The 19,827-nt window shown below is 38.7% G+C and overlaps 2 non-coding genes across 2 annotated transcripts; one reads left to right on the forward strand and one right to left on the reverse strand.

Annotated features, from left to right (window-relative positions):
• The first annotated feature begins 653 nt into the window (after nt 1-653).
• Nucleotides 654-761, forward strand: LOC130938493 (small nucleolar RNA R71). The gene has a single exon (XR_009069656.1). It is a non-coding gene; the product is annotated as a small nucleolar RNA R71 (small nucleolar RNA).
• Nucleotides 762-12,808: 12,047 nt separating this feature from the next.
• Nucleotides 12,809-12,916, reverse strand: LOC130937356 (small nucleolar RNA R71). Its single transcript, XR_009068577.1, has one exon. It is a non-coding gene; the product is annotated as a small nucleolar RNA R71 (small nucleolar RNA).
• Between the last annotated feature and the right edge of the window lie 6,911 nt (nt 12,917-19,827).

Raw genomic sequence — 19,827 nt, forward strand, 5'->3', positions numbered from 1 at the left:
GCCTCCAAATTTCTAATGGAAGACCTTATTTCATTCATAAAACTTAGAGTGGCCTTAGATAGATCAGAGACTATGTTTGCAAAGTTAGAGGGGCTCTGCTCAGAATTCTCTGTCTGTTGCTGAGAGGATGATGGAAAAGGCTTGCTATTGCTTAACCTGTTTCTTCCACCATTATTAAAGCCTTGTTGAGGCTTTTGTTGATCCTTCCATGAGAAATTTGGATGATTTCTTCATGAGGGATTATAGGTGTTTCCATAGGCTTCACCCATGTAATTCACCTCTGCCATTGCAGGGTTCTCAGGATCATAAGCTTCTCCTTCAGAAGATGCTTCTTTAGTACTGTTGGATGCATTTTGCAAACCATTCAGGCATTGAGAAATCATATTGACTTGCTGAGTCAACATTTTGTTCTGAGCCAATATGGCATTCAGAGCATCAATTTCAAGAACTACCTTCTTCTGAGGCGTTCAATTATTCACAGGATTCCTCTCAGAGGTGTACATGAACTAGTTATTTGCAATCATTTCAATGAGTTCCTGAGCTTCTGCAGGCATTTTCTTCAGGTGAATAGATCCACCTGCAGAATGGTCCAATGACATCTTAGACAATTCAGACAGACCATCATAGAATATATCCAGGATGGTCCATTCTGAAAGCATGTCAGAAGGACACTTTTTGGTCAGTTTCTTGTATCTTTCCCAAGCTTCATAAAGGGATTCACCTTCTTTCTGCCTGAAGGTTTGAACATCCACTCTAAGCTTGCTCAGATTTTGAGGAGGAAAGAACTTGGCTAAGAAAGCCGTGACCAGCTTATCCCAAGAGTTCAGGCTATCTCTAGGTTGAGAGTCCAACCATATTCTAGCTCTGTCTCTTACAGCAAAAAGGAAAAGCATAAGCTTGTAGACCTCGAGATCAACTCCATTGGTCTTAACAGTATCACAGATCTGCAAGAATTCAGTTAAGAACTGAAAAGGATCTTCTGATGAAAGTCCATAAAACTTACAATTTTGTTGCATCAGAGAAACTAATTGAGGCTTAAGCTCAAAATTGTTTGCTCCAATGGCAGGAATTGAGATGCTTCTTCCATGGAAGTTGGAATTTGGTGCAGTAAAGTCACCAAGCACCTTCTTGTATTGTTGTTGTTGGGTTCGGCTGCCATATCCTTTTCCTGTTCAAAAATTTCAGTTAGGTTCTCTTCAGAGTATTGTGCTTTAGCTGCTCTTAGCTTCCTTTTCAAGGTCCTTTCAGGTTCAGGATCAGCTTCAACAAGAATGCCTTTTTCCTTGTTCCTGCTCATATGAGAGAGAAGAAAACGAAGAAAGTATGAAATCCTCCATGTCACAGTATATAGATTCCTTTATGTGAGTAGAAGAGAAGAAGAATAAGAATGAGGAAAGAAAGAGAAAAATTCGAACTCAGAGAGAGGGAGAGGGTTCGAATTTTTGATGAGTGGAGAGAATTTGAATTTTAATTTTAAGAAAAGAAAATTATTTTTGTTTTTATTTTAATTTAAAGTTAAAATTCGAATTTATAGAATGGAATAAAATTAAAATTTAAAACAATTAGTTAAATAAAAAGATTTTTGAAAAAGAGGAAGGTGATTTTCGAAAATTAAAGAGAGAAAAATAGTTAGGTGGTTTTGAAAAAGATAAGAAATGGTAAAACGAACAAAAAGTCAATTAGTTAATTGAAAAATATTTGAAAATCAATTTTGAAAAGATAAGAAGTTAGAAAAGATTTTTTAAATCAAATTTTTGAAAAAAAGATATGTTTGAAAAAGATTTGATTGAAAAAGATATGATTTGAAAAAGATATGATTAAAAAGATATGATTGAAATTTATTTTGAAAAAGATTTTGAAAGGAAGTTAAAAAGATTTGATTTTAAAATTAAAATTAATGACTTGACTCACAAGAAATCAAAAGATATGATTTTAAAATTTAAAGTTTGAATCTTTCTTAACAAGAATGTAACAAGCTTGAAATTTTTGAATCAAAACATTAATTGTTAGCATTAATTTCGAAAAATATGAGGTAAAAATAGGAAAAAGATTTTGAAAAGTTTTGAAAAAGATTTTTGAAGATTTTCGAAAAACAAAGGAAAAATTTGAAAAAGATTTGATTTTGAAAAGATAAATTTTTGAAATTGAAATCTTGACTTGACTAACAAGAAACAACTTATTTTAAAATTTTTTGACTAAGTCAACCCAAAGATTTCGAAATTTATGAGTGAAATAAGGAAAAGATATTTTTTGATTTTTTTAATTTAATGACGAAAGAGAAAAACCACAAAATGACTCAACACATAAAAATTTTGGATTAAAACAAATGATGCATGCAAGAACACTATGAATGTCAAGATGAACACTAAGAACACTTTGAAGATCATAATGAACATCAAGAACTTATTTTTGAAAATTTTCAAGAAAAGAAACACATGCAAGACACCAAACTTAGAAATTTTTAATGCTTAGACACTAACAAACTAAAAATGCATATGAAAAATAACAGAAGACACAAAACAAGAAAATATGAAGATCAAACAAGGAGACTCATTAAGAACAAATTGAAGATCATGAAGAATGCAATGCATGAATTTTCAAAAATTTTTTTGAGAAAAATAAAAATATGCAATTGACACCAAACTTAAAAATTGACTCTAGACTCAGACAAGAAACACAAAATATTTTTTGTTTTATGGTTTTATAATTTTTTTTGTATTTTTTTTCGAAAATTATTTTGAAAAGAACGAAAGAGAAGAAAAAATTTTGAAATATTTTTAAAAACTTTTTGAAAATAAAATAAAGGTTGAAAAAAGAAGAAAATTACCTAATCTGAGTAACAAGATGAACCGTCAGTTGTCCAAACTCGAACAATCCCCGGCAAAGGCGCCAAAAACATGGTGCACGAAATTGTGATCTCAATGGCGCTAACAACTTGGTACGCACAATTGTAATCTCAACTCTTTTTCACAACTTCGCACAACTAACCAGCAAGTGCACTGGGTCGTCCAAGTAATAAACCTTACGTGAGTAAGGGTCGATCCCACGAAGATTGTCGGCTTGATGCAAGCTATGGTCATCTTGTAAATCTCAGTCAGGCGGATTCAAATGGTTATGGAGTTTTAATAATTAAAAGATAAATAAACATAAAATAAGGATAGAGATACTTATGTAATTCATTGGTGGGAATTTCAGATAAGCGTCTGGAGATGCATTATTCCTTCTGAATCTCAGCTATCCTATTGCCTTTATCCAATCCTTCATACTCCTTTCTATGGCAAGCTGTATGTTGGGTGTCACCGTTGTCAATGGCTACTTCCCGTTCTCTCAGTGAAAATGGTCCTCTATGGTTTCTGTACGGCTAATCAACTGTCGGATTTCTCGTCTCGAATGAAAAATACCATGCACAGATATCGTATGGCTAATCAGCTGTTGGTTCTCGATCGTGTAGGAATAGGATTTACTATCCTTTTGTGTCTGTCACTATGCCCCACAGTCGCGAGTTTGAAGCTCGTCACAGTCATCCCTTCTCAGATCCTACTCGGAATACCACATACAAGGTTTAGACTTTCCGGATCTCAGGAATGCTGCCAATTTATTCTAGCCTATACCACGAAGGTTCTAATCTCGAATTCAGATGCCCCATTGTCAGAGGGGAGTCGATGTGAATCATTGATTAGAAACCTAAGAGATATACATTCAAGCTTGTTTTCATGTAGAACGGAAGTGGTTGTCAATCACACGTTCATAAGTGAGAATGGTGATGAGTGTCATATAATCATCACATCCATCATGTTCTTGTGTGCGAATGAATATCTTAGAATAAGAATATGCATGAATTGAATAGAAGAACAATAGTACTTTGCATTAATACTTGAGGAACAGCAGAGCTCCACAGCTTAATCTATGGTGTTTAGAAACTCCACCTTTGAAAATACATAAGTGATGATGGTCCAGGCATGACCGTGAGGCCAGCCTCTCCAAAACGTGATCAAGAGATCAAAAGATGATCAAAAGATCCCTGCATCCAAGATGTCTAATACAATAGTAAAAAGTTCTATTTATATTAAACTAGTTACTAGGGTTACAGAAACAAGTAAATGATGCAGAAATCCACTTCCGGGCCCACTTGGTGTGTGTTTGGGCTGAACATTGAAGCTTTCATGTGTAGAGACTTTTCTTGGAGTTAAACACCAGTTTGTAACTTGTTCCTGACGTTTGACTCTAGCTTGCAACTTGTTTCTAGCGTTTAACGCCAGAATAGAGCAGAAAGCTAGCGTTGAACGCCAGTTTGCGTCATCTAACCTTGAGCAAAGTATGGACTATTATATATTTCTGGAAAGCCCTGAATGTTTACTTTCCAACGCAACTAAGAGCGCGCTATTTAAGTTTCTGTAGCTCCAAAAAATCTATTTCGAGTACAGGGAGGTCAGAATCCAACAGCATCTGCAGTCCTTCTTCAGCCTCTGAATTAGATTATTTCTCAGGTCCCTCAATTTTAGCCAGAAAATACCTGAAATCACAAAAAAACACACAAACTCATAGTAAAATCCAGAAATGTGAATTTTGCTTAAAAGATAATAAAAATATACTAAAAAGTAACTAGATCCTACTAAAAACTACCTAAAATTAATGCCAAAAAGTGTATAAATTATCCGCTCATCAGTAACTCAATTCATTCATTGATTATATCTACAAGAGAATGGAAAGAGGTTACCATGGTGGGGTGTCTCCCACCTAACACTTTTAGTTTAAGTCCTTAAGTTGGACAATTGGGAGGCTCCTTGTTAAGGTGGTTTATGCTTGCACTCATCCTTGAACCTCCAAGGATGCTTGCTCCTCAAACGGTTGTCAGAATTTTCAACCAACTTCACCAAGCTTGGGTGAAATTCTTTCCAAGACATGAGCTCCCAAAATTGGTCTTCATGTTGTGATCTAGGATCCCATATCTTATTTTCACACCCATCTTCTAATTGATCATCATTGTTCTATTCGGGTGGTAGGCATGTAGAATTCTCATTAGAGCACCAAATTTTCCTCCTAGACCCATACAGTTTAGCACTCTTCCAACCATGGAACCTATGCCTTGAGGATTCAACCTTAATGAGCCTAACATTATTTTTCCAACTACTACACAATTCTCTCATACTCTTAACTCCACAAAGAGCTCTAAGTTGCCCATCTATCTCAAGCAAACCATATTCAAGTGAGAAAGCAAAGCTTAAGGATAAGAATTTTACCCACTTGAATGTTATGTTGGATGGTAGCTTAGGAAGGGATGTCTCCAATGGTCTTATAAGTTCCACTCCCTTATACTCTTCTTTGATTACTTCCACCTCATAGCAAGCTTCTTCAATTTCAATTCCTTGTTCACCAACTCCTTCTATACATCCCTTATTGCTCAAGGCATGTGTCGGAAGTTGTGCACGATCCTCCTTGTCATTAAATTTATAACACAATGAGGGAGGTTCATCAATTCCCAAAGACACATTGGTTAGTGTAGAATTATCTTCAATGGTGGAGCTTGCTTCTTGCTCAACCTCTTCCTCTTGGAAGCTTCTTTCTAATTCAATCTCTTCTTCATTGTTTATCAAGGGTATGAGAGGTGAGGTATCTTCTTTTTTAATCTCTATGTCAAGCCCAATGGGAGAGGATTCAGCTGTAGACAGAAACTCATCAATGATTGAATCCATCTCTTAATCAACCTCTTCAAAGTCTTCAACCATGATATGCCTTGGAGTTTGTACACCCTCATCAACATCAATATCAAGTTTTTTGGAAGAGGGTTCTCTAATTCTACATTCCCATGGACTTCCAACATCTCCTAGGTCTTCAACCACTTCTTCCGGCTCGATTGTCTCAACTTCCTCCCCTTGTGGCAATTCTTGCTTCAACTCCTTTTCTCCATGTTGAAGCTCCAAATTCACTCATTCACTATGCTCCTTGATTGCTTCTCCACATTCAACAATCAGAGTTCTTTGATCGTATATGCTTAGACGAGAGGAGACCATATTGCTAACGGCTTCTGCCATGGTAGCAATCACGACTTCTAGATTCTTCAACTCCTTTTGTGTCTCCTCTTGCCTTTGGATATAAGAGCTAATATCTCTTTATTATTCTAGCATGAAGGCATGGAGAGATTTATCTATTGGAGGTGGTGTGGGAAGAGAGGGTTCATTATTTGGGAGAAAGGGCTCATAATGGAAAGGTAGTTCATCTTGGTAAGAGTATGGAGATGGTGTATACGGAGGTGGTTCTTGGAAGTAATTGTGTTAGAATTATTGTGGTTCTATGTATGGTTCATATGGCTCATAAGGTGGTTTTTATGGTGGGTAAGGATGAGGGTTATATGGAGGTGTTTGGTGGTAAGGGACTTGTGAGTATGGTGATTCAAAACTATGTTGAGGAGGTGGTTCATAGGCATATGGTGATTGTGGTTGACAACCACAATGAGGGTCACCACATCCATTAGATTGATATGCATTAGGAGTTGGATTGTACCCATAGGAAACCAGGGGAGGTTGTTGTCAAGAAGGTTTTCTATAAGCTTGAGGCTTCTCCCACCTTTGATTCCAAAATCCTTGATGCACATCCTCATTGAAGCTTCCATTCCCTACAACATAGTTTTAACCACACTCATAGCCAAAGTGAGAAGAATAAATAATGTCAAAAGAAAATAAAGCAAAATATAGTAAGAAAAAAGAGAAACAAAATTCTACAATTATCAAATAAAGCGAAAGTTAAACTATTCACAATATTTACATATGAACAATAGCCAATAACCTAACACCATTGTAATTCCCCGGCAATGGCGCCAAAAACTTGATGTTGAGAATTATGGTTGGTCTAGAATTTCTCTTATAGAAAAAAATTACTTCGTTGTAAGTATAGCTCCAAACTAACTAATAATTCTCACATCAAATTTTAATAAGTGGTTGTGTCACAAGTACAAACCCCAATGAAATTTAATCGAAGTATTCAAACCTCGGGTCATCTCACAAGGAATTGTAATGAAGTGATAAATTATAGGCTATGAAGGAAACAAGGGGGTTTGATTTGTAATTGGCAAGAAAAGTAAATAACAAGAAAGTAAATGACAAGAACTAATAAAAGAAAGGAATATAACTCTTGGCTAAGACTTGGAAATTAAGATCACTATCCTTGTCTATAAACCATGTATTGACAATTATGACGAACCAAGCTCATTAAGTCTATTTCTATGCTTGAAGTACGTATAATGTCTACTTCTAAGCTTGAAGTACGTCAAATGGCTTGATCAATCTCAACTCAAAAGTCCCAATCCAACTACTAATTGGCTTAGTAGTAGATTGGTGTCAATGGGTATCAACTTGACCATTAGGGTTCTCAAATCACCAAATCAATTAGACCTAATGACTCAAGATCACCCTATTCCCTTAGCCTAGGACAAGAGTAAAGAAAACTACTCTAAAACTAGTGAAAACATTTTAACAAATACCTAGAGTGTAATAAAAGTAAACATCACAAAATGCAAGAATTAATGAAACCCAAACTAAGACAAGCAAGAAATCAACAATAACAATGAAGATAAACATAAAAGAGACATGGAAACCTAAAATTGCATTGAAAGGAAATGAAGTCCAACAAGAGTGCATGAATATAAAAGGAACAAAATAAAGGGAATGACAAGTAAAACTAGAAGAGAAAAGATGTAAAACAAGAAATTAAAAGGGAAAACTAAATCAAAGCAAAAATTAAACTATAGATCTAAGAGAATTTGACCTAAACTACCCTAAATTCTAGAGAGAAGAGAGAGCTTCTCTCTCTAGAATTCTAACCTACAACATGGTGAAAACTACACTATGACTACTCCCCCCATTTCCTTGCAATCCTTGGGTTCAAAAGCATCAGAAATGAGTTGGATTTGGGCCTCCTTGAGCTCAAAAATTGCCCCCAGCATTTTGCCTTTAAGTGAGTCACGTGACCAACATCATGCGTGTGCGTGGATGACACGTGCGTGTCGCTTGATGATTCTCTGGTCACGCATGCGCGTGGGTGACGCGTGCGCGTCGCTGGCAAATCTCCTTCTCATGCGAACGCGTGGGTGATGCGTGCGCGTGGCCTTCAGTTCAACAAATCCACATTTTTTCGTGAATTCTCCATTTTTGCATGCCTTTTCTTCATTCCTTCAACCCAATCTTTGCCTTCCAATCCTGAAATCACTTAGCAAACATATCAAGGCATCGAATGGAATTAAAGTGAATTAAAATTAATGATTTAAAGGCTTAAAAAGCATGTTTTTACTCTTAAGCACAAATTAGGAGAAATTCACAAAACCATGCTATTTCATTGAATAAATGTGAGAAAAGTTGATAAAATTCCTTAAATTCAACACAAGATAAACCACAAAATTGGGGTTTATCAGGATCCCAAACCTTATTTTTTCACCCATCTTCTAGTTGTTCATCGAAATTCCAACCGGGTGATTTAGCCTTGGAATCCTCACTCAGACACGCAAGCGACCTCCTAGATCCTTCTAATTTAGCACTACACCAACCTTTGAATTTCAAGTTTGATCTCTCAACCATAAAAATCCTTGAATTGTGGTGTGATTGCGAGAATCGTGTTGGTTAGGAATTTCACACAAAATAATTTCGTTGGTAGTATAGTTCCCAACCGACAAACAACTCTCACATCAAATTAAAATGTGTGGTATTGTCACATGTACAAACCCCAATAAAAATTAACCGAAGTATTTAGACTCCGGGTCGTCTCCCTAGGAATTATAATGAAGTGCTTGGTTATTGGCTATAAGGTGTGTTTTTGGGGTTTTTAGAATGATAGACATGAAAGTAAATGATAAGGAATTTCAAATAACAAAAAGGGCTTGGCAAGGATTGGTGGTCAATGATCTCTATCCTAATCACTAACCACAATATGAGAATTGGCAAAGATTAACCCCACTAAGTTAACCCCTAATTAATTCTAGAAGAAAGTCAAGTGAGCTATGTCAATCCAAGTCCATAAGTCCTAGTTCTCCACCAATTCAATTAGTGAGATCTAGAGTTAATGACTCCCAATCGTCAATCACTTGGACATTAGTAACTCAAGAGTTCCTAAGTTACCTTTGATGAGCGGATAATTTGTACGCTTTTTGGCATTGTTTTTAGTATGTTTTTAGTATGATCTAGTTAGTTTTTAGTATATTTTTATTAGTTTTTAGTTAAAATTCACTTTTCTGGACTTTACTATGAGTTTGTGTGTTTTTCTGTGATTTCAGGTATTTTCTGGCTGAAATTGAGGGACCTGAGCAAAAATCTGATCCAGAGACTGAAAAGGACTGCAGATGCTGTTGGATTCTGACCTCCCTGCACTCGAAGTGGATTTTCTGGAGCTACAGAAGCCCAATTGGCGCGCTCTCAACGGCGTTGGAAATTAGACATCCTGGGCTTTCCAGCAATATATGATAATCCATACTTTGCCCAAGATTTGATGGCCCAAACCGGCGTTCAAAGTCACCCTCAGGAATTCCAGCGTTAAACGCCGGAACTGGCACCTAAATGGGAGTTAAACGCCCAAACTGGCATAAAAGCTGGCGTTTAACTCCAAGAAGAGTCTCTACACGAAATTGCTTCATTGCTCAGCCCAAGCACACACCAAGTGGGCCCGGAAGTGGATTTTTATGTCATTTACTCATCTCTGTACACCCTAGGCTACTAATTTTCTATAAGTAGGACCTTTTACTATTGTATTGAGATATCGGGGTAGCTATCTTCATTTTATGCTATCTTAGATCATTGGGAGGCTGGCCTCACGGCCATGCCTAGACCTTGTTCTTATGTATTTTCAACGGTGGAGTTTCTACACACCATAGATTAAGGTGTGGAGCTCTGCTGTACCTCGAGTATTAATGCAATTACTATTGTTCTTTTATTCAATTCCGCTTGTTCTTTGTCCAAGATATCACTTGTTCTTCAACTTGATGAATGTGATGATCCGTGACACTCATCATCATTCTCACCTACGAACGTGTGACTGACAACCACCTCCGTTCTACCTTAGATTGGGTGAATATCTCTTGGATTCCTGATACACGATGCATGGTTGATCGCCTGACAACCGAGTGCTCGCCTGACAAACGAGCCAGCCATTCCGTGAGATCAGAGTCTTCGTGGTATAGGCTAGAACTGATGGCGGCATTCAAGAGAATCCGGAAGGTCTAACCTTGTCTGTGGTATTCTGAGTAGGATTCAATGATTGAATGACTGTGACGTGCTTCAAACTCCTAGCAGGCGGGGCGTTAGTGACAGACGCAAAAGAATCACTGGATTCTATTCCGGCCTGACCGAGAACCGACAGATGATTAGCCTATGCTGTGACAGAGCATAGGAACGTTTTCACTGAGAGGATGGGAGGTAGCCACTGACAACGGTGAAACCCTTGCATAAGCTTGCCATGGAAAGGAGTAAGAAGGATTGGATGAAGACAGTAGGAAAGCAGAGAGACGGAAGGGAAGGCATCTTCATACGCTTATCTGAAGTTCCTACCAATGAATTACATAAGTACCTCTATCTTTATCTTTATGCTTTATTCGTATATCATTATACCCATTTGAGTCTGCCTGACTAAGATTTACAAGGTGACCATAGCTTGCTTCATACCAACAATCTCTGTGGGATCGACCCTTACTCGCGTAAGGTTTATTACTTGGACGACCCAGTGCACTTGCTGGTTAGTTGTGCAAAGTTGTGTTTATGCCATGGTATTGAGCACCAAGTTCTTGGGGCCATTACTAGGGATTATTTGAGTTGTGAAAAGTAGTGATCACAATTTCGCACACCAAGTTTTTGGCGCCGTTGCCGGGGATTGTTTTGTGTATGGACAACTGACGGTTCATCTTGTTGCTTAGATTAGGTATTTTTCTTCAGAGTTCTTAAGAATGAGTTCTAGAGTTTCATGATGATCTGTTGAAATCTGGCTGGCTGAGAAGCCATGTCTAATCTTATTGGATCGAGGTTTCAACTAATCATCACAAGAGCTTGTTGATTTCTATCAATCTTGCTATTGGAGCAATGATCTGCTAAGGCTTGGCTGGCCATTGGCCATGTCTAGTGTTTTGGACCGAAGCTTTCTTTGAAAGCTTGGCTGGCTGTGAAGCCATGTCTAATTCCTGGACCGGAGTCTTAGACTAGCATTGCAATGATTCCTGGAATCCAAATTAAGAATTCTGAAACCTTTATTTTCTATTTCCATATAATTTTCGAAAAAAAAAACACAAAAAAAAAATTTTCAAAATCATAAAAACCAAAAAGATTTTATGTTTCTTGTTTCAGTCTAGTGTCTAATTTTAAGTTTGGTGTCCTGCATGTATTGTTTATTTGATCTTGGTTCTATTTTCAAGTCAATAGTACAGGGAACTGAAGATTCAGAACATGCAGCAGAGGAATTACATAGAAAAAGCTGGGCGTTCAAAACGCCCAGTGAAGAAGGACAGACTGGCGTTTAAACGCCAGCCAGGGTGCCTGGTTGGGCGTTTAACGCCCAAAAAGGTAGTGCATTGGGCATTAAACGCCAGAATGTGCACCATTCTGGGCGTTTAACGCCAGGATGGCACAAGGGGGAGGATTTTGTTTTCAAATCAATTTTTTTTCAAGTTTTCAAAGTTTTTCAAAATCAAATCTTTTTCAAATCATATCTTTTCAATCAAATGTTTTCAAAATCAATTTCTTTCCTTTTTCAAAGATACTTGCTATCAATTAATGATTTGATTCAACATTTCAAGTCTGTTGCCTTTTTTGTTGAGAAAGGTTTAATGTTTGAATCATATCTTTTCTTGATAGCCAAGTTATTAATTTTTAAAATCAAATCTTTTTAAAATGTTTTTCAAATCATATCTTCTCAATCACATCTTTTTAAAACCAATCATATCTCTTTAATCACAACTTTTTCAAAATAGTTTTCAATCAAATCTTTTTGACTTCTAATTTCAAAATCATTTTCAAAAATCACTTGATTTCTTTCCCACTCTTATTTTCGAAAATTAATTAGTGTTTTTCAAAATGTTTTCAAATTCTTTAACTTAATTTTCGAAAAATTCTCTTCCTCTCTTCTCACATCCTTCTATTTATGGAGTACCACTCCTTCTCAATGCACAATTCGAACTCTATCTGATTAAGTTCAAATTCTTCTACCTCTTTCTTCTATTTTTCTGTTCTTCTGACACCTCAAGGAATCTCTATACTGTGACATAGAGGATTCCACATTTTCTTGTTCTCTTCTCTTTCATATGAGCAGGAGCAGAGACAAAGGCATTCTTGTTGAAGCTGACCCTGAACCTGAAAGGACCTTGAAGCGAAAGCTAAGAGAAGCTAAGGCACAATTCTCTATAGAGGACCTAACAGAAATTTTCAAAGAAGAAGAAGACATGGCAGCCGAAAACAACATCAATGCAAACAATGCAAGGAAGGTGCTGGGTGACTTTACTGCACCTACTCCCGACTTCTATGGGAGAAGCATCTCTATCCCTGCCATTAGAGCAAACAACTTTGAGCTTAAGCCTCAATTGGTTTCTCTAATGCAACAGAATTGCAAGTTTCATGGACTTCCATTGGAAGATCCTCATCAGTTTTTAGCTGAATTCTTGCAAATCTGTGACACTGTCAAGACTAATGGGGTAGACCCTGAGGTCTACAGACTTATGCTATTCCCTTTTGCTGTAAGAGACAAAGCTAGGACATGGTTGGACTCACAACCTAAAGAAAGCCTGGACTCATGGGAAAAGCTAGTCAATGCCTTCTTGGCAAAGTTCTTTCCACCTCAAAAATTGAGTAAGCTTAGAGTGGAAGTCCAAACCTTCAGACAGAAGGATGGAGAATCCCTCTATGAAGCTTGGGAAAGATACAAACAATTGATCAGAAAATGTCCTTCTGACATGCTTTCTGAATGGAGCATCATAGGTATTTTCTATGATGGTCTCTCTGAACTATCCAATATGTCTTTGGATAGCTCTGCTTGAGGATCTCTTCATTTGAAGAAGACGCCTACAGAAGCTCAAGAGCTAATTGAAATGGTTGCAAATAACCAATTCATGTACACTTCTGAAAGGAATCCTGTGAACAATGGGACTAATCAGAAGAAAGGAGTTCTTGAGATTGATGCTCTGAATGCCATTCTGGCTCAGAACAAGATATTGACTCAACAAGTCAATTTGATCTCTCAAAGTCTGTCTGGAATGCAAAATGCACCAAGCAGTACTAAGGACGCTTCATCTGAAGAAGAAGCCTATGCTCCTGAGAACCCTTCAATGGAAGAGGTGAATTACCTAGGAGAACCCTATGGAAACACCTATAATTCTTCATGGAGAAATCACCCAAATTTCTCATGGAAGAATCAAGAAAGACCTCAACAAGGTTTTAACAACAATAATGGTGGTAGAAACAGGTTTAGCAATGGCAAGCCTTTTCCATCATCTTCTCAGCAACAGACAGAGAATTCTAAGCAGAACCCCTCTGACTTAGCAACTATGGTCTCTGATCTAATCAAAACCACTCAAAGTTTCATGACTGAAACAAGGTCCTCCATTAGGAATTTGGAGGCACAAGTGGGACAGCTGAACGAGAAAGTTACTGAACTCCCTCCTAGTACTCTCCCAAGCAATACAGAAGAAAATCCAAAAGGAGAGTGCAAGGCCATCAACATGGCCGAATTTGGAGAGGAAGGAGAGGAAGTGAACGCCACTGAGGAAGACCTCAGTGGGCGTGCACTGACCTCCATTGAGTTCCCCAATGAGGAACCATGGAAATCTGAGGCTCAAAATGAGACCATAAAGATTCCATTAGACTTACTTCTGCCTTTCATGAGCTCTGATGAGTATTCTTCCTCTGAAGAGGATGAGTATGTCACTAAAGAGCAAGTTGCTAATTATCTTGGAGCAATCATGAAGCTAAATGATAAGTTATTTGGAAATGAGACTTGGGAGAATGAACCTCCTTTGCTCACCAAAGAACTGGATGACTTGTCTAGGCAGAAATTACCTCAAAAGAGACAAGATCCTGGGAAGTTTTCAATACCGTGTACCATAGGCACCATGACCTTCAAGAAGGCTCTGTGTGACTTAGGGTCAAGTGTAAACCTCATGCCTCTCTCTGTAATGGAGAAGCTAGGGATCTTTGAGGTGCAAGCTGCAAGAATCTCATTAGAGATGGCAGACAACTCAAGAAAACAAGCTCATGGACTTGTAGAGGATGTTTTGGTGAAGATTGAAAACCATTACATCCCTGCTGATTTCATAGTCCTAGAGACTGGGAAGTGCATGGATGAAACCATCATCCTTGGCAGACCCTTCCTAGCCACAGCAAAGGCTGTGATTGATGTTGATAGAGGCGAACTGATCATTCAATTGAATGAAGAATCCTTTGTGTTTAAGGCTCAAGGATATCCCTCTGTCACCATGGAGAGGAAGCATGAAGAGCTTCTCTCAAATCAGAGTCAAACAGAGCCCCCACAGTCAAACTCTAAGTTTGGTGTTGGGAGGCCACAACCAAACTCTAAGTTTGGTGTTGAACCCCCACATTCAAACTCTAAGTTTGGTGTTGGGAGGTTCCAACATTGCTCTGAGAAAATGTGAGGCTCCATGAGAGCCATCTGTCAAGCTACTGACATTAAAGAAGCGCTTGTTGGGAGGCAACCCAATGTTATATGTTATCTATTTTCCTTTGTTATTCTATTTTATTTTGTAGGTTGATGATCATGAGAAGTCACAAAATCAATGAAAAAGCAAAAACAGAATGAAAAACAGGAAGAAAAATAGCACACCCTGGAGGAAGAACTTACTGGCATTTAAACGCCAGTAAGAGTAGCAGTTGGGCGTTTAACGCCCAGTCTGGCACCATTCTGGGCGTTTAACGCCAGAAAGGGGCACCAGACTGGCGTTAAACGCCAGAAAAGGGCAAGAACCTGGCGTTAAACGCTAGAAATGGGCACCAGCCCGGCGTTTAACGCCAGAATTGGCTCAAAACGTGATTTTGCTTGCCATTTGGTGCAGGGATGACTTTTCCTTGACACCACAGGATCTGTGGACCCCACAGGATCCCCACCAACCCCACCACTCTCTCTCTTCTTCCCCATTCACCAATCACCTCAATACCTCTTCCCCAAAAACCCTTCACCTATCAAATCCCATCTTCCTCTTTACCACTCACATCCATCCTTCATAAAACCCCACCTACCTCACCATTCAAATTCAAACCACTTTCCCACCCAAACCCACCCTCACTTGACCGAACCTTACCCTCCCCCCTCCCCTATATAAACCCTTCTTCACCCCTTCATTTTCACACAACCTAAACACCACTTCTCCCCCTCTTTGGCCAAACACAAAAGCCATTCCCTTCTTCCTCATTTCTTCTTCTTCTACTCTCTTCTTTCTTCTTTTGCTCGAGGACGAGCAAACCTTTTAAGTTTGGTGTGGTAAAAGCGTTGATTTTTCGTTTTTCCATAACCATTTATGGCATCCAAGGCCGGAGAAACCTCTAGAAAGAGGAAAGGGAAGGCAAAAGCTTCTACCTCCGAGTCATGGGAGATGGAGAGATTTATCTCAAGGGTGCATCAAGACCACTTCTATGAAGTTGTGGCCTTGAAAAAGGTGATCCCCGAGGTCCCTTTTTCACTCAAAAAGAGTGAATATCCGGAGATCCGACATGAGATCCGAAGAAGAGGTTGGGAAGTTCTTACCAACCCCATTCAACAAGTCGGAATCTTAATGGTTCAAGAGTTTTATGCCAATGCATGGATCACCAAGAACCATGATCAAAGTGTGAACCCGGATCCAAAGAATTATCTTACTATGGTTCGGGGGAAATACTTGGATTTTAGTCCGGAAAGTGTAAGGTTGGCATTCAATTTGCCCATGATGCAAGGAGATGAACATCCTTACACTAGAAGGGTCAACTTTGATCAAAGGTTGGACCAAGTCCTCACAGTCATATGTGAAGAGGGCACCCAATGGAAGAGAGATTCAAGAGGGAAGCCGGTTCAATTGAGAAGGCATGACCTCAAACCCGTGGCTAGAGGATGGTTGGAGTTTATCCAACGCTCAGTCATTCCCACTAGCAACCGGTCCGAAGTTACTCTAGACCGGGCCATCATGATTCATAGCATCATGATTGGAGAAGAAGTGGAAGTTCATGAGGTTATAGCCCAAGAACTCTATAAGGTGGCGGACAAGTCCTCTACCTTAGCAAGGTTAGCCTTCCCTCATCTCATTTGTCACCTCTGTTATTCAGTTGGAGTTGACATAGAGGGAGACATCCCTATTGATGAGGACAAGCCCATCACTAAGAAGAGGATGGAGCACACAAGAGACCCCACTCATCATGAGATCCCTGAGATGCCTCAAGGGATGCACTTTCCTCCACAAAACTATTGGGAGCAACTGAACACCTCCCTAGGAGAACTGAGTTCCAACATGGGACAACTAAGGGTGGAGCACCAAGAACACTCCATCATCCTCCATGAAATTAGAGAAGATCAAAGGATCATGAGAGAGGAGCAACAAAGACAAGGAAGAGACATTGAGGAGCTCAAGCACTCCATAGGATCTTCAAGAGGAAGAAAGAGCCGCCATCACTAAGGTGGACCCGTTCTTTAATCTCCTTGTTCTTTATTTCCTGTTTTTCGAAAATTAATGCTTATGTTTGTCCATGATTGTGTCTTGTGATCATTAGTGTCTTAGTGTCTATGCCTTAAAGTTATGAATTTCCTATGAATCTATCACCTTTCTTAAATAAACAAATGTTCTTAAATTGAAAAAGAAAAAGAATTGCATGAATTTTGAATTTTATAGCAGTTTAATTATTTTGATGTGGTGGCATTACTTTTGTCTTCTGAATGTATGCTTAAACAGTGCATATGTCTTTTGAATTTGTGGTTCATGAATGTTGGCTCTTGAAAGAATGATGAAAAAGGAGACATGTTACTGAGGATCTGAAAAATCATTAAAAATGATTCTTGAAGCAAGAAAAAGCAGTGAATACAAAAAAAAAGAGGCGAAAAAAAAAACCGAAAAAAAAGAAAGAGAAAAAGAAAGAAAAAGAAAGAATAAAGTTGTGATCCAAGGCAAAAAGAGTGTGCTTAAGAACCCTGGACACCTCTAATTGGGGACTCTAGCAAAGCTGAGTCACAATCTAAAAAGGTTCACCCAATTATGTGTCTGTGGCATGTATGTATCCGGTGGTAATACTGGAAGACAGAGTGCTTTGGGCCACAGCCAAGACTCATAAAGTAGCTGTGTTCAAGAATCATCATACTTAACTAGGAGAATCAATAACACTATCTGGATTCTGAGTTCCTAAAGAAGCCAATCATTCTGAGTTTCAAAGGATAGAGTGAGATGCCAAAACTGTTCAGAGGCAAAAAGCTAAAAGCCCCGCTCATCTAATTAATACTGATCTTCATAGATGTTTTTGGAATTCATTGCATATTCTCTTCTCTTTATCTTATTTGATTTTTAGTTGCTTGGGGACAAGCAACAATTTAAGTTTGGTGTTGTGATGAGCGGATAATTTGTACGCTTTTTGGCATTATTTTTAGTATGTTTTTAGTATGATCTAGTTAGTTTTTAGTATATTTTTATTAGTTTTTAGTTAAAATTCACTTTTCTGGACTTTACTATGAGTTTGTGTATTTTTTTGTGATTTCAGGTATTTTCTGGCTGAAATTGAGGGACCTGAGCAAAAATCTGATCCAGAGACTGAAAAGGACTGCAGGTGCTGTTGGATTCTGACCTCCCTGCACTCGAAGTGGATTTTCTGGAGCTACAGAAGCCCAATTGGCGCGCTCTCAACGGCGTTGGAAAGTAGACATCCTGGGCTTTCCAGCAATATATGATAGTCCATACTTTGCCCAAGATTTGATGGCCCAAACCGGCGTTCAAAGTCACCCTTAGGAATTCCAGCGTTAAACGCCGGAACTGGCACCTAAATGGGAGTTAAACGCCCAAACTGGCATAAAAGCTGGCGTTTAACTCCAAGAAGAGTCTCTACACGAAATTGCTTCATTGCTCAGCCCAAGCACATACCAAGTGGGCCCGGAAGTGGATTTTTATGTCATTTACTCATCTCTGTACACCCTAGGCTACTAATTTTCTATAAGTAGGACCTTTTACTATTGTATTGAGATATCGGGGTAGCTATCTTCATTTTATGCTATCTTAGATCATTGGGAGGCTGGCCTCACGGCCATGCCTAGACCTTGTTCTTATGTATTTTCAACGGTGGAGTTTCTACACACCATAGATTAAGGTGTGGAGCTCTGCTGTACCTCGAGTATTAATGCAATTACTATTGTTCTTTTATTCAATTCCGCTTGTTCTTTGTCCAAGATATCACTTGTTCTTCAACTTGATGAATGTGATGATCCGTGACACTCATCATCATTCTCACCTACGAACGTGTGACTGACAACCACCTCCGTTCTACCTTAGATTGGGTGAATATCTCTTGGATTCCTGATACACGATGCATGGTTGATCGCCTGACAACCGAGTGCTCGCCTGACAAACGAGCCAGCCATTCCATGAGATCAGAGTCTTCGTGGTATAGGCTAGAACTGATGGCGGCATTCAAGAGAATCCGGAAGGTCTAACCTTGTCTGTGGTATTCTGAGTAGGATTCAATGATTGAATGACTGTGATGTGCTTCAAACTCCTAGTAGGCGGGGCGTTAGTGACAGACGCAAAAGAATCACTGGATTCTATTCCGGCCTGACCGAGAACCGACAGATGATTAGCCTATGCTGTGACAGAGCATAGGAACGTTTTCACTGAGAGGATGGGAGGTAGCCACTGACAACGGTGAAACCCTTGCATAAGCTTGCCATGGAAAGGAGTAAGAAGGATTAGATGAAGACAGTAGGAAAGCAGAGAGACGGAAGGGAAGGCATCTTCATACGCTTATCTGAAGTTCCTACCAATGAATTACATAAGTACCTCTATCTTTATCTTTATGCTTTATTCGTATATCATTATACCCATTTGAGTCTGCCTGACTAAGATTTACAAGGTGACCATAGCTTGCTTCATACCAACAATCTCCGTGGGATCGACCCTTACTCGCGTAAGGTTTATTACTTGGACGACCCAGTGCACTTGCTGGTTAGTTGTGCAAAGTTGTGTTTATGCCATGGTATTGAGCACCAAGTTCTTGGGGCCATTACTAGGGATTATTTGAGTTGTGAAAAGTAGTGATCACAATTTCGCACACCAACCTTCCCAAGCCAAGAGCACAAAATTCTACCCTAAAGCCCAACCAAACATTTTATCAAACACTTGGTGGGTATACAAAGAAAGCATGGTAAATATGCAAGAATAGTAAAATCTAATAACTACAAATTGCAAGAAAAGTAAATTCACCACTCAAATCAACAATAAAAGAACAACAAACATTAAATTGCATTAAAAGAAAATCCAAATCCAACATGAGTGTTCATAAACATATAAGAGACATAAAAGTAAAATTGACAAAAGAACTAAGAAGAATAGAATATTAGAAACAAAAAATTAGAAAGGAAACAAGATGAAATCAAGAAATCATGCCTAGATCTAAGATGGATTAACCCAACCTAATTCTAGAGAGAAGAGGGAGCTTCTCTCTCTAGAAACTAACCTACATGATGCTAATGCTACAAAACAATTGCTCCCCCTTTGCCCAAGCTTGAAATCTGCATGAAATAGCATTGGAAATGAGTTGGGTTGGGCCCAAAATGCTCTAGAATTCGCTGCCCACGATTTCACTTTAGTGAACCACGTGCTCAATCAGCTCGCACGCGTACATTGCGCATGCGCGTCCCTTC

This window comes from Arachis stenosperma, chromosome 6 (genome assembly GCF_014773155.1).
Source record: "Arachis stenosperma cultivar V10309 chromosome 6, arast.V10309.gnm1.PFL2, whole genome shotgun sequence".
Classification (NCBI taxonomy): Eukaryota; Viridiplantae; Streptophyta; class Magnoliopsida; order Fabales; family Fabaceae; genus Arachis; species Arachis stenosperma.